Source organism: Anopheles moucheti, chromosome 2, assembly GCF_943734755.1.
Source record: "Anopheles moucheti chromosome 2, idAnoMoucSN_F20_07, whole genome shotgun sequence".
NCBI lineage: Eukaryota > Metazoa > Arthropoda > Insecta > Diptera > Culicidae > Anopheles > Anopheles moucheti.
Window position 1 is genome coordinate 45,933,028 of NC_069140.1, and position 12,082 is coordinate 45,945,109.

The window sequence follows — 12,082 nt, forward strand, 5'->3', positions numbered from 1 at the left end:
AACAAGCGGTTTGTTTACACTTGACACTGTGCCGCGTGCGTTCGAATGAGAAGGTAATACATGTACGCAAGCTTTCGCTCGCGCGCGCAACATCAACCGAGCTCGCCTGTGTTGTCTCGCTCTATCGACCGGTTTCTCGTTTTGGTGTGGTGTGTGTGCGCAGTGCTGCTGCGACGGTAACTATAGCAACAGCTGATCGCGACGTAGTGCGTTTCGCTTGAATTTTCGCGGATGGAATTGTGTGTGTGTGTGCGGGGGAAAGAATGCTCTTTTTCTCTCACACTATGCTATCGGCACCGATGCGCCGGTGAGCGAGAAGAGAAGAGATTTTCGGTCGGATTTGTTTGGTGCTCGCAGCTACCCAACATTGGCAACGGCAAACACGGTCGCGTGCGCGCTAGTGTGCGTTCGGGCATAGCATCACTTTTTCCACCCGTGCACGGCGAACAGTTTCATTTCAGTTTGAACCGTCGTAACGCGCGCGCCTGTGGTGCCCGGAGTCTCTGGTTCTCGACTTCCGGCGACGTTTTTCACCGACTGGGTGGTGTGTGACGGTACTGTAACCCCCGTTGCCTCCCATCCTTTCATCCCCAATTACGTGCACATACACACACACACACAAATATATATATATTGTTACTGCAGCAACGGACGCGCGCGCACAGACGCACACGCACCCCGAGGATTGACAGTTGACGCGTTCTTATGGGGTTGATTTCTGTTGCGCGACCGCGAGTGTGGCACACGATGCGGATTGGAAGGAACGCGTACGCTGTGTTTTGTTTGTCGTTAGTGAAATTGTGTCATTTTGTCCCAATTTGTTAAAGCAGCTGCGCGAGCGTGCCTGTGTGTGTGGCTGTTGTTCGTGTGCGCCACTGTACACGCAACGCCCCGTGTGTGTCTGGTTTACCTGGTTAGATTGTGGCAGCAGTTGTAGAAAGGAACCTGTGCCTGGGCGCGTGCTTGTGTGTGCATATGTGGTGTGTGAGCTGTGTTGAGAAATAAAAACGGAAAACGTGGCGAGCAACAGTAACAACAGCCCACCAGGGAAGGGCACGCACATTACGGCCGTATCAGTCACAGTCTGTCAGCGCCAGCCAGTGCCACCAGCCTCCCCCCCACCCGTTTCCCCATAACAGCATCATTGGTTTCAACTTTATTGGGGCTACATAAAATATCGGTAAGTAAAAATTGCACACCGGAGCAGCAGGGCAAACACATTAGCGGTGCATCCTTTACCTCATGTGTGTATGTGTGATATGTGTGCGTGTGTGATGGCCAGTTTTGCGAAAAATGTGTGTATGCGTAAATCGATGCGATTCGATCAGCTAAGTGGACAGTCCACGTCCGGGGAAATATGAAGGTGACGGTACACGGCGAGGCAAGGAAAGGAAAACCCCATTTATATAAAAATTGTAGTTTGATCCGGTGTCGCGGTAGAAAGGAAGAAAAGAAAAGGGCAAACAGAAAGAGATGCAAGGGTAGCAACAGAGAAAGCAGAGCAGCGTGTGCCGTGTACCTACTGCGAAGTGGTTAAGAGAGCACAGGGACATAACTTTTTCTTTTCGTGTAATTAAACAAAAAAAAAAGTAGCACCACCGCATTCTGAAAGAATTGCTTTCATACGTAAAATTGTAAAAGCACGGAAAGGAAAGAATGCGTGCGTTGCGTGTTATTTTGATTTTTTTCTTTTCTAATTTGCACCGATAGTGACGTCACTCTCTCAGTTGACAGTTCTCTAGGTTGCTCATAATTTGCTACGTTTCGGTTTGGTAAATGAAACAAATATGTTAATAAAACAATAAAAATCGAAAAGCCATAGCAAATGACCAATATGAGAGGAAGAGCGAGAATTTCACGGAAAAAATCACACCTCTTTTGCCCATCTAGTACGGTTGAAAACTGATAAATTGCGTTGCGTCGTTATGGCTCGTTCCGTGTATTCCATCACACACGCGCTTGCTCTTTCATTCGGCCGTCATGACGACAACCGCTCCCGCACGTTGGGTTTTGCGTGATTGCTTTGATTTGACAAAAATGGAAACGGGAAAGAAAACCGCAACGACGATCCTTCCTTGCTTTTGGTATCCTGCTTTTTCTGGTATCGCAAACGCGTACCAAATCACAGCACACGCATACACTGATGCACCGCTAAAACAGAAGCAGGCTTACGGATGTGACGTTTTTTTTTTGTGCCACACGATATTCTCGTTGCATGATTCGTCGCCTTTTGGGGCGTTAATTCTCAACTAACAAACAACAACTCAGCCCAGGTGAAATTGCCGAAAACTTTCCCGATTGTTCCTCATCAAAATTCTGTCCCCATCCTCTGTGTTACTTCTGTGTGCGTAATGTAATGCGTAATGCGCCACCCCGAAAGGTTGATCCGAATAGTTAAAAACCGGTGGTGGTGGTAATGGTGTGTGTGTGTGTGTGCGTTTTGTAGTTGATTGCTGATTACCATCATCATCATCATCGTACGTTTTAGTGCAATTTTATTCGAACAATCTCGTTTTGCATTAGCGCGAATAAACAGAGCGCTCGAGAGTGAGACAGAAAAGAGAGAAAAGCATAGTTAGTATTGTTGCCCTATATGGCATTGTACAGGGGATGATGTGCGGCATGTGTCTGCTGTGTGCTGGTTGGAAAAACCGGAAACAAACGTCTAAGTGACCGCCTCCCCAATCCCCAACTACCCTCTTGTATGTATGAAATAAAACGATCAACCCAAACACACGCCTCAACAGAAAGTCATTGATGAACGCAAAGGAAAATTGAGATGTATTCTCCCGGGGAGAGACAGAGAGAGAGAGAGAAAGAGAGAGTTAGATGTTTATCGGAATGTTGTGTTGGTGATGGTATGCCAAAAGTGTTGGAAAATGCAAAAGAATTTAAATTAAAAGTTGAAAAGTTTGACACATTTCTATTGCCCATCCATTGGTTTTTTTGTTTGGCTCCAAAACTTTGCGCGTGACAGATGTATGATGGGTACAGAAATGTGTTTGTGTGCGTGGTGCTTTGGCTAATGTGCGTTGGGAATGCAGATAGATGCGCGACAACAATAACGAACCTTGTTGATGGAGAGATTTATTGTGTGTTTTCCTCGGCTCGGAACGAAGAAAACAACAGAAACAAAACTGCCCAATATTCTCCGCCCAGTTCTGGGCAGTAAACGGTTCGATTCTTTGCGATTGTTTCGCTCCTTTTGCGTCATCCGATTGGTTGCGTTGTGTGCATGACGCGACGGTTGCGGACGAACATATTTGGCAGTTCCTCTTCCGGTGTCGCGCACCAGAAATCCCAACCCTTCTTCCCCAAGAGGGGTCTGTGTATGTGTGAGTGCGTGGTTGTGTCATTTTCGCGTTGCTCTTCATGCACACCACAAACACAGCATATCGAAAGGATGCAGAAGTTCCACACACAAGCAGGCGATGACGTGGGAGCTTGTTTTACTGCTTTTGGTTAGGCGGTGGTCTAAACAAGTTTGCTCCGGGCTGATATGATTTTACGATGTGTGGCACACGGAGCCAATTGTGCCTTCCAATTCCTCTCGAACGTGGCTTGCTTTGATTGTTTTTCGTTTTGTAAAAAGTTTCCTTTCACCGGACATTTTGACGGATATGTCAAAAGTTTGTGGCCTTTTTTTGTTGCCTGGTATCTGTGTATGTGTGCTTGCGTGTGAATATAAAATTCGACGAAAAGCGGCATGTGTTGCGTCTCTAATCGCGTCGTGCACACCACCAAAACAGACGTTCATGGAGATGTGACGGAATTCGCAGTCTCTCGAGCGACGTATATCGCGACGTGCGTAAGTGTGTAACAGAAGCGCATTCCTGCCGGGCTGGAAATACCGGGGGTGGCATTGAGTTATGTGGTTAATTCGAAGATTATTTGCTACTTATTTGCTGTCTGTTTCATTACATTGCGTCACACAATGTTGTGAGCGTGTAAACAGTAACAGATACGGGTTTTCCAACCCCCACCCCCCTCATACCACCCAACCTCCTACCTGTGCTACCAATTTTCCGAATTCGGCACGCTATATTTGCTCTCCATCCGGTGTGTCAGCATTGGCGTCGTGGCAGTACGGGGGGTAAAGGAAAACCCTCCCCCAAGCCAACCCCTTCTCTGTGGAAGGGAAGAAGTGACAAGAAAGGCTGAAGGGAAGGGCGTTGGTAAACAAATTGTGTCGTTTCGATTTAGTGGTCGAGAGCTCTCTCTCATTCTCTCTCTAACCATTGATATGAAAATGTGCTTGTGTGTGTGTGACCCCTCGCACACAAGATCAATTTGATGAGAAGAATGCGGCGTCGTCGCTGCATCCTAATTTCCATCCAACACGTTTAGTCGTTTGTTGCGATGGTGCGGTTGATGGAAAAATATGTGTGCGAGAGAAGATCTTGTGACAGAGCGTGGCTGTGGCGTGAAATGGAAATTAATTCGCAATTCGCTCGAAGGCAGCGCGAATGCGAATGACGTTGTAAAGTGACCGATGATTCGCCATTGGTAGCGAAATACGTCATCGCGTTTGAAGTTAATCGTGCTTCGGATTGCGGGTTTGTGTGTATTTTGCGAATAGTTTTTCAGCCAAATCATTGAGAGAGAAAGAGAGGGAGAAGGACAGCATAAACACGCGAATTTTCCACATTTGTGCCGCGACTTTGATTGGATGTGTTACTTCCAGTATTTTTTTTGTGTACACTATTTAGATGTGGATGTCACAAGAGTTAGAGCATTGTTATTTGCCCAACCTGCTGTCGTGAACGATCGAGACGGTTCTGTCGCCCGACGAGTAGTGTTGAAGATGCGTGCGATTTTGGACGTGCGTGTCTGATATGTGGTGCGTTTTTCGGTACAAAAATAGAGCAGAAAGGGGTGAACTTACTGAAGGTAGTTGAGCCACTTCGTCTGTCCGAGGAATTTCTACCCTTTCCCGCACTATTACCCTTCGACGCGCCTCACGCACGTCAAACAGCGCCAGGTTTGATCCGACTACTTCTTCCACTGTTTGCACTGAGGATCGTGGTAGGCGAGGTTCTGTAGGAGACCGGGGATGCAAACAGCCCAGCGCATACGAACACAAACGCGAACCAGCAGTCGCTGGCTTGGTGACGGCTACGATATAGCTGTCAAAAATGATAACACAAGTAGGCCCCGAAGGGTAAACTTTGTTGTTGGGGTGTCTCGTTGGCGATGCGTCACATAGCGCGTGTGTGTTGGTCGAATGCGATAAACGACGTTGTTCCAACCCCCGGTGTGTTGGGCCTGTCGTGGCGCGGGGTGTGCTGTATCATGCCAGCTAAGATGGGGTGGGATTAGTAGGGTAAGCAACGAATGGGCGTCTTGCATACACAAACATGGTGTTGGTGTATGTGATGCTATAATTCTTGGCCTAAAAGGGTGGTCCTCATGATCCATTACCCCCCCAGACAAGTGGATGGGTGTATTCTATCTAGAAGCATTCTGGCTAATCCCACGGTAAAAAACCACAAATCCACAAACCGTCATTTCATCATTGTTGGAAGAGGAGCGGTAAGACTTGGGTGAAAGTTGGGCAATATAAATAAGCGTTTAACGATAAATTTGAATTATAATAAGGAGAAAACGCAATCAAAATTATCAAATTTAAACCAAAAAAAAATATAGGCAATTCTCGATACACAACTTTTACCTAAAAAGGGCAGATAAATAGATCATGAAAAAAACTCGAGAAACTGTTTGTAATTCATAGCCAGACTTCAATACAGTCTTGCACAACATGAATCAGTCCAGGCCATGGTTTGATTCCAGGGTGATCATATTGCTGACACGACCATTATTAGCTGCATCATGTAACCGACGATCTACACGACGCGCGTTTAGGCGCTTTAACGCGATCGCCCTTTTATTTTGACAGCTTTTGCACAACGAGAAATGATGATGGTCATAATTTATTTCGATGTTTATACTACATAATTGAAAAAACGCTATGGCAGGAAACACTTAACCGTTGTGTCAATAACCAAATCTACACCTTAATCTCTACGACCGGCATACCCGGGTATCCCATACATTTTGTATGGGGAACCAAAATTTTTCGTCTTGAAACTTAAATAACTTTTTTTGTATTGGAAATTAAAATTTCAAATTTGGAACACAAAAGCGGGCATTAGTATTCTATACAATCGTTAAAAAAAAAACAGAATTTTAAAATTCATTTAGAATTTTTTAATGGTGTTTTTGTGTATGAAAACCCAACTTTTTGACATGTAGCATTCAATAACTTACTGTGATATATGAACTTTGCCCAGTAAAATTCTGTAATAAATCAATTTGTCAGCATATAATATTAACAAAAATGCATATTTCAAGCATATAATTTTGATGTTGAAGATTGTGAAGGTTTATTGTACTTGTATGATATTTATTTGATATTATGCATGGAATTTAGAGTTCAACAACTGTTAAATTTGGGCATGTTTGTTGAATGTTGAGCACATACGGTTTTCTTGCTTTGAACGCCTGATCCTTTGTATTGTTTTATATACAATATATATGCTATTGTATGTATACTATTCTATATATGTATTATATACAATATATATACAAATTATATGCTTTTTTGTTAATATTATATGCTGACAAATTGATTTACTACAGAATTTTACTAGGCAAAGTTCATATATCACAGTAAGCTATTGAATGCTACATGTCAAAAAGTTGGGTTTTCATACACAAAAACACCATTAAAAATTTCTAAATAAACATTATAATTCCGGTTTTTTCACGATTGTATAGAATACTAATGCCCGCTTTTGTGTTTCAAATTTGAAATTTTAATTTCCAATACAAAAAAAGTTATTTAAGTTTAAAGACGAAAACTTTGCTTTCCCCATACAAAATGTATGGGATACCCGGGTGTGCCGGTCGTAGAGATGAGGGGTATAAAAAGAAATTTGTGAAAAAATAATGTTTCCAGTTATCCAAATGCCACATATTGGATATTTTCTGAAAGAGAACTAAATTTCCTAAAGATACAGTAAAAAAAATCAGGTAGCTATCATATTTCAATAAAAAGTTATTTAAGTTTGAAAACGAAAATCATACCCGGGTATCCGGTCGTAGAGTTGACGGTTAATACCAAAAATGGATAGGAGAAACTTCTGTTATAAGTAATGCAAGTTTAATTAACATTTACATCCTTTTAAATTATTATGTAATATTTCATAATCTCATTCTGGTCATACTGGTAGCACACTGAACTGTACAGTTGCAGCAGAAAGCGCATCGTGCAGAACCCCGGTAACATTCAATACTTGAATTAGCAAGCTTTTTCTAAAGCGTACCTTATTAAACATTACTTAACAAACAAGTTGGAAAAGCTGTGTTTTGTGTTAATGATTTTCTTATAGCTTGTTTTGTAGAACAAATGCCAAATCCCAGACAACAAATATCATGAAACGAAATGAAATTCTTAACCCTATAAATGAATCTAAATCCCCCGTAAAAAGATCTTTCGAATCTCGAAAGTTTTTTTTATGGTTTTATGGATTATCATACAATTCTTCATATAATTCATGTTCAATAATTTAGAGTTATTAATTATTATACCATAATTCATAATTCATATTTACAATTCCATCGGGAATTAACTTATTGACCGATGATTATGATTATGACTTATTATGATCTTGTTGGGAATCTCCTCTTGGATATTCAGAGATTCGTGAATCTTTTGAGAATCACGACTGGGGTGGCCCGGTGGTGTATTGGGAACGGTGCCGGTCCTCACACGACAGGACCGCTACAAAATTCCATTCAGACCAATATCTCTTATGCAAGATTTGATTATCTGACTATGTGATAAAAAAGTGTAGTATGCCAGAAACGGCAGGCCTAATGACAGAAGTTTCTAATGATTTTTTCTGAATGGTTCGGTAGTGCTAGTGTTGAATGATAGCCGCCAACAGTCCAAGGTTAATTATTGCTAGAACACAATTATTTAAAACCCTACAATTCCTGCCATTTCCGCTCCATAAACTCGCGCTTCCTTCTCAAATTATCCAGAACGTTCATTAGAAGCTTCTATTGTTTGTTGTCCACAACGTACGTTTAAAGAAATAGCGAAGAATTCGAAGTCGTGGTTCTGAAGATGTGCTCCAGAGTTCGCTGCACAAATCCGGGACAGAAGGATGGAACACTCCTTCGCCTGGCTGCTAATTGTTTGCAACTCGTTCCGTTTCCGTGTGGCGACATATTTCCATCTTCCTGCTGTTCTTCAAAGTAAGCTTGTGTGCTTGGGACAAACACTTCATGGCGTTGGTGCGTACTTGAGATAGTCTTAAAAGCGCTTCTTCAGCTGAAAGCGGGAACCTCGGAGGGGGCTCGGCCGGTAACTTGAAACCATTCCCGTGAGGCATGAGGCTGACGTCTAACGATGCGGAGGGACGAGATGGTAAGAAACAGAAGCACCACGTGCAGTTGTGGTAGTGATGGAGGCACCATTTTGGGGCTTGCTTCGCGGTCAGGTCCTGATGCCATGCATGTGTCAGGTGGCTCTTCTCCAATTAGCGCAAATGTGTGGCCGTCGTACCTTTGCCTATGGGAGACCTTCTCGGTGTAAATTCTTTTGCTCCCTTTCGGGATCGTAGGTTTTGTGTGCGCATATTGTGGAACGAAACCCGGTTTTTACTGCCCTGCTTCACACACACACACACACACACACACACACACACACACACACACACACACACACACACACACCGGCGAACTATACCTTGCGCGTGTCAAAGCAATCACGCGGCGGCTCGCGGTTGTTGCGCTGCGCCGATCTATATATTAGTTGTTTTGCATCGTGTGCACACAAAACTGTATCGCATCGTTTATCGCCTGCCGGGGACACACCGTGATCATTCGCAGCCGGACACCGCCACCGATCCTCCTCCCCAGTGTCATCCGATGACCTAGATAAGGGACGCGCCGCACGCAGTCACGACGAGTAGAAGGAGGTTTATGTTTGTGTGTGTTCAGTCTTCGGTAGGTGGGGATGATGACGGAGGACGTCCCTGGGGACAGTTTGTAACAAGACGTCGCCTTTCTAAGACGACATCTTTCTCGCTACCCCCAATGAGCAACGTTTGGGGTCATGCCTAAGGGTGACTAGACGAAGTGACAAAATATGTATGAGAAAAAGGGAACCGAACCTTGGGCAGTCTATTCTCGTGGCAGAGAACGAACGATACGAAGCGTTATGAACGGTTTGTTGCTGCGTACTGTTTGCGGTATGTAAATTCAGTACTGATTTGTGTGTCCATGAGTAATGGGAGGTTATGTGTGTGTGTCCCTCTGTCTGTGGGCAGTGGGACTTCCTTGTGTCCTTTAGTGGCAGACAGAGCAATGTTTAACGCATGCAGGAAAAAAGGGAAGCAACCGTATATTGAAATGGAGTTTGTTAGAACTCGCGCTTCAACGCTGCTTCAATCTGTCCATTAGCAACACAACACTTTGAAGCTTCAGGTTGACAAGGTAGGCCGGTGTTTTACATCTTTTCGCATAGCAACCAGACATGCCGCCACATACACGCACACCAAAGCCCCAAACGTGATGGCAAGGCGAGAAAGTAAATCCACTTTGGGCGAAATCAAATCGAGGCCATTTTTCACCACCGAGCAGGAAAAAAAAAACAGGGACACAACACAAAATAGGCCTCTGCATTTGTTTTTTCGAGCCTGTGACAAACTGCCACCGATGGGGGATCGATCGACGACGAAACACGCGGATTCAACTGGGAGAGAAAAAAAAAAGATAGCGAGACCTGTCATCGAAGGCGTCGCGCGAACCAAAGAGGGGCCAACAACACAGACCTGTCACTTTCGCACAAACCGCGCGTTGTTGTGCGATGGCGCTGCGGAGATTCGTTTGTTTGCGTTTTGCGAATGATGATGATGATGTACGCTTGCTGTTATTCCATCCGGCTACTTTGTTGTGTGGTGGTTGTTTTCTGGTTTTTCTACATCTGTAAGGTGGTTGGAGAGGGGGGGTGACCGTATGTTGTTTGGCGTCTGTGCGCGCGCGCTCTCTTGCGTATGTGTGTGTGCGTGCGTGCAGGCGTATGTGTTTTGTTCGATGGTGACGTGACCAGGATTTCGTCTGCTTCGTTGAGCAGTTGAGGTGGTGGGATGTAAAACCGTGGGGGGTTCGATCGGTTTTCGGTAGGAAATTGGGCGTTCATCGACGAATCGCGTTTTGTTTTGTTTTGTTTCCTGTGTATACCAGTGTATACCAACCGAAGGTTTTCGTTCACTTCGGCGGCTCAAAGATGATGTAACTCTGTGTGTTCTGGGTGGCAAGTTGCCCGTGTGCTTTCCACGTTGATCCATGGAAAATCAATGCCTATTGCGATTCCTGTCCTAATTTCAGCGACTATGGACGTAAAACATCAAAAGCTTGCGTTGATGCAGTCTGTCATCGTGTGCCATATTGCATAAGTTTGTCTCCGCTGTCGCATCGGGTTAGCGGCACGTTTCGGTCCCCGATTAGTGGTGAGACGATATGGAAGATAACGTAAACCAGATAAAGAAGGTACAGTGAACGCTTAAAGCATTCGTCCAACCGTATATTTCACACAAAATGGCGATTTATGGACGTTTAAGGGTTAGTAAAAACTAATGATGGGATTTGATTTTCTTTCAATTTCAAGCAGCACGATAATAATAAATTCGACTATAATAACAGTACCCAAATTAAAAATTAAACTTGTTAATTTCACAAAAAGAGTAAAAAAAAAATGGGAGCGAAGAGATCAAAGTAGCGCTGAATTATGGCTACTTCTAGTCGCTGTGGCATCGAGTTTACTAAGATGGCCGTTACGCAGGGTGCGTTTGTCCATTACATTTTTATTAGAAAATGGCGTGTGTGTGTGTGTGTGTGAAATTGTTGAGTTTTCTCTGCAAATTCTTATTTCATTTCCATTAAGTTTAGAATGTGCTAGGTCTCGATACAGATAGAAAGGCAAGCGCTCTCTCCACCACCACCTCCACGACTCTACCGTTTGTTGTTGCACGCTTGTTTTTGAATGGTTATCATCACCTAGAGTGTGTGTGTGTGTGTTTGTGTGTTTAGAGACACTTGGAAAGCTATCAACCTGCAACCACCGTAAGCTTTCCGCTTCTCCTTTTTTATTTTCCAAACAAAAAAAAAGCAGTTCGAGCGAGCAGGGGGGGTTGGTACCCCTAACCGGGTGCAATAAACATCCGGACACGCGCACCGCTTCTTGAACATCCATCCAACGAGAGATAGAGAGATCGATGAGGAAACAGTTTTTATTGACCCACCCCGTGTAGAAAGTCAATTACACGAGGGCGAGAGAGTAGAAATGTGATGCAGCAATTGTTAAAAAAGTAACAAATTTATCATAAGTCACAAATCGGCGACTAAAAATTCCACCCTTTCTAGAACCGCAGAACGGAGGAACAGGATAAAGGAGATGACTTCGTTGAGAAAACAAGAAGCGCCACACAGGAGCGACATGTGAAGTCAGCAAACGTTCCCCGAAAATGTGTGTTTATTCGGACGAGAAACGTTTTGTGCGAAAGCGAAAATGCTGGGCAAAAATCTGTGCGTTTTTTTTTTGTGTGTGGATGCTGCCCTTTTTGCTTTTGTTTGTTGCTTGAACCACCTTTTAGCCCACCCTCCCCAGTTGTTGTAAGGCAGCGGTAGTGATGGCGTTGTTTATTTGGTTTATTTTATTTTGCTACTGCTGGGTTCGCCGCGTGTACGCTCTCCTCAGGGTTGACGAAGCAGAAAACGTACAAATGTTTGGGATGATATGAGAGCGCGCGGTGAGGGTGATGGGGTTGGGTTGTTGGGGAGGACGCCAAGCAGAAGCGTGTATGTAAACAAATGTCAAGCCGATAACAGGGCGAGGGGTGGGCTACCCCAAAGCTTTCATGCAGCATTAAACCTGCTACTACTACTACTACTACTACTACTACTACTGCTACTGCTGCTACTAATGCCATTGTTGGTTTGTTACTATGGGCTACTACTACACTGAACCATTTGCACAACATCCCCTCACACAACTACCACGAACGATGGCGAA

At 44.1% G+C, this 12,082-nt stretch overlaps 1 protein-coding gene across 2 annotated transcripts in view; it reads left to right on the top strand.

The window, feature by feature from the left end:
* Positions 1 to 719: 719 nt before the first annotated feature.
* Positions 720 to 12,082, top strand: part of LOC128304406 (AF4/FMR2 family member lilli-like) — a 32,153-nt gene continuing 20,790 nt past the window's right edge. For both annotated transcript variants that reach the window (XM_053041597.1, XM_053041604.1), the window contains exon 1: positions 720 to 1,180. The gene's annotated coding sequence lies outside the window, so the exon portion shown is untranslated. The remainder of the gene's footprint in view (positions 1,181 to 12,082) is intronic.